Source organism: Sinocyclocheilus grahami, unplaced genomic scaffold (assembly GCF_001515645.1).
Source record: "Sinocyclocheilus grahami isolate Dianchi unplaced genomic scaffold, SAMN03320097.WGS_v1.1 scaffold878.1, whole genome shotgun sequence".
Classification (NCBI taxonomy): domain Eukaryota; kingdom Metazoa; phylum Chordata; class Actinopteri; order Cypriniformes; family Cyprinidae; genus Sinocyclocheilus; species Sinocyclocheilus grahami.
In genome coordinates, this window is record NW_015506057.1 from 417,923 (window position 1) to 421,442 (window position 3,520).

The following is a 3,520-nucleotide window of genomic DNA, read 5'->3' on the forward strand; positions in this document are numbered from 1 at the left end:
AGTTTATGCACATTTTTACTTATCAGATAAAAAGTTTATCCTACTCAGTTGTGCGCATACATTTTTTATGCGTTTTTTTATGCGATAATCCAAAATGTGCATAAAAATAGGTGGATGGAAACGTAGCTAGTGACTGATGTATATTGACTCATTAAACTGGGTTTTTAACAATTTTTCTATCCAGCGGTTTTTTTATGCGATCATCCAAAATGCGCATAAAAATAGGTGGATGGAAACTAAACCACATGTGTTTTTTTGTTGTTGTTTTTTTACACAAAATAACTCTTTTGTTTAGGCTACTTCTGCATTTCCCCCTTATCTTTATTCCTGTAGAGCTGGACATTATAATAAGGATCTAATAAGTGACTTTAGCTTTGAGAATGAAAACCAACCTGTTTGTTCCTCAGTTTCTTCAATCCTCGTGTCTTCACTCTCTTCTTTAATAAACACTATCTCTGTTTGTGTCTCAGTATCTTCTTGTTTGACTCTGAATGTTTCTTCAGTCTTCATGTCTTCACTCTCTTCTTTAATAAACACCATCTTTATTATAGCGTCACATGGATCTCAGTTGAGTTTTTCTGTGTGTTTAAGATGAGAATAATTAATAGAAAGAAAAATAAATGCAAACTAAATCTCTTGGTGTGTAGGTAGTCAGCACATTATTAAAGGGGGTCATATGATGCTGCTAAAAAGAACATTATGTTGTGTATTTGGTGTAATGAAATGTGTTTGTGGTTTAAGGTTAAAACAACACATTATTTTCCACCTACTGTACATTATTGTTTCTCCTCTATGCCCCGCCTTTTTGAAACGAGTCGATTTTTACAAAGCTCATCGGTCTGAAAAAGCGAGGTGTGCTGTGATTGGCCAGCTATCCAGTGCGTTGTGATTGGCCGAATACCTCAAGCGTGAGACGGAAATGTTACGCCCCTCACCATATTGTTGATGCCCTGTCAGGCTGGAGCAATGAGACAAAAAAAACATGAAAACCCATTATAAACGAGGCATTCGTTGCATCCAGTGGGGACATAATTACGGATTATAATGACTTGTGCTGTCTTTTTACGTGTTGCGTTGCATCGCGCCGCGTAAACATAAAACCATGTCTGCATTTGTGATCGGAGAAATGACAAACAAGCACTAACGTTACTCTACACTCTTTGCAACTTTACAGATCTTCTTTATGCACCAAGAGCTTGTAACACTCCAAAGAGAAAGAAAAAATTTAAATCGCATCATATGACCCCTTTAAGAAGGGTTTCCAACCGTTCCCTGCAATAGGGAATAGTCTGTATTTTAGGCATCACAGAAGTGTTCCATATGAAAGCTATACAGAACACAGTTTGTCCCGTAATCTTTTTATACATCTTTTATGCAACTAAGTCATGAAAATGACATACACTATGTGGTACACAACAAATATTCATTCATTCATTCAGAATGAGAGTTAAATGGCCTTAAAATACATGTACAAATTATACAGAAAGTTCGTGTTTAGGTACTTATTATTTATATTTGGTATTCAATGATTAGTATATCATGTTTTTAATAGATTCCACTTTCATTAAAACACTTGCAGTTCGTTTGTAAAGTTGTCATTGAACATTTGTTTGTTCTCCTAAGTCGATTCAAACCATATTGAGTCACATTGCGAATGATTTGTTTAAGTTGACTCGGATTTTCAAAAAAAAAACCCGGTTTCTCTCATCACTTCTTTACTTGAACGAGATTCAGATTCACGATATATGGAGCGAAGTGAGACGCACCTTTTGTTATTATGTGGATGCGTTTTACTCAGGAAAATAACGTTAAATAAAGCATTACAGCGTTATATTTAAGAATGATTAATTTATTTTACATAGCTTGTAAAAACGTTTAAATCAACAGAACAGAACAATCGATTTCAACACTTAAAACACAAACCTTTCTTCAGATGAAGAGCGCGGCGCAGCTTTGTGACGTCACACCACCAGAGCAAAATAAAAGTCCTGATTCACACGCTGCTGTCTGTTATATGCATATGATGCATTTCCACAGTTAGTAGCGTCGTAAATCTAGACATTTTTATATTTTCCTTTTTTTTTATTAATGTACTTACAACAGTATACTTTGTGTTTTGTTACCTTGCCATGAAATTACAAAAAATAGTTTTCTCTTGTTAATTAATTAATTTATAAAGTCATTGAAACTATATCATAGAATTTTTTTCTATTGGGGCAAATGAACACAAAATATATTTGTTGCAGTTTCCAATCATCACTATAGAAGTTTAAACACCTATGATGACTTTAACTTCTGAGAGCCCTGGATATGTAACAAGGGTCTATACCAGTGGTTCTCAACCTGCGGCCCGTCACAAATTCAAATGCGGCCCAATAATACAATAACACAATAAAAAAAAAATACTTTCAGTTTTACAATTCATTTTAGTTTTTACATTAATTTAAAAATGTACTAAATTACTAAATTCTATAGCCTGTTTTTATGTAAAATAATTTTGTTTTTCATATATTATTTTCAGACATGAGCAGTACTCACATAGCCTAATTACCGTTACGCATTTGAAGTAACGACCAAGCGGCCAGCGGCAGGCAGTGAGCATATGCTTGATCAATTTAGCCTTCTCAAATCATCACGACTTGCCTAAAATAAAATCTATAGATATAAAACAGTTCAAGCATATAACAATGTTTAAACGTTAAACCTAGATAAATGTGCGTTATATCCAATAGTTTGCGCAGAGTGGAAGCTGAAGCGCGCTTTGCAGGACATAGAGACGCCAGCGCGATCGCTTGCATTTTTTTTTTCAGTGGATACACCGTCATTTTTACTCATAAAGGTAAGAGTAATACATCATTCGTAACTGTAAAGGGTCTACTTTTATTTTTGTGCACTCACAATAATCAACAAAACGTTGTGCTTTAATAAAATAAAGAAATCAAACATGATGCGCTTTCTGCCGTCTCTTCTTCAACAGGAGCGCTTCACAAAAATGAACCGAAACTCAGCGAATACATGCCTCACAGACATGATAAATATATCTATAGAAAGCTTTAAATTACTACTTAACGAAATAAAACAAATCAAAAACTCTTTCATTATGATTATAATCCGTAAAGATGCACTTCTCTCTAAAGGCGCGTCTAATGAAGAGATGGCGAGTCAGGATCGACAACTTCATCCTTGCGACACGGACTCAGAAAACACTAGTTTATTAGTAAATAATTCAAATATCTCCTTACTGTTTCCCCCAGATGCATTCATGGTCATTACTTTTTCCGGTGCTTTACGGCTAGCTTTAGCCTATTGCGTGCATTTGAACGCAGAACTCTTCAGCTGCGCTGACAGCATGCACCATACTGCTGCTGCTGCGGGACACTAAATACCGTCGAGCTGCTCTTGACGGTCATGGTAGCACGGTCTCGTGTTGTTTCCACCAGCGCGGCAATCTTTTTTCATCACTAATTGATGGATGTTTAAAATATAAAAATAAGGAGAAGCCTAAAACAGGCAAGAGGCC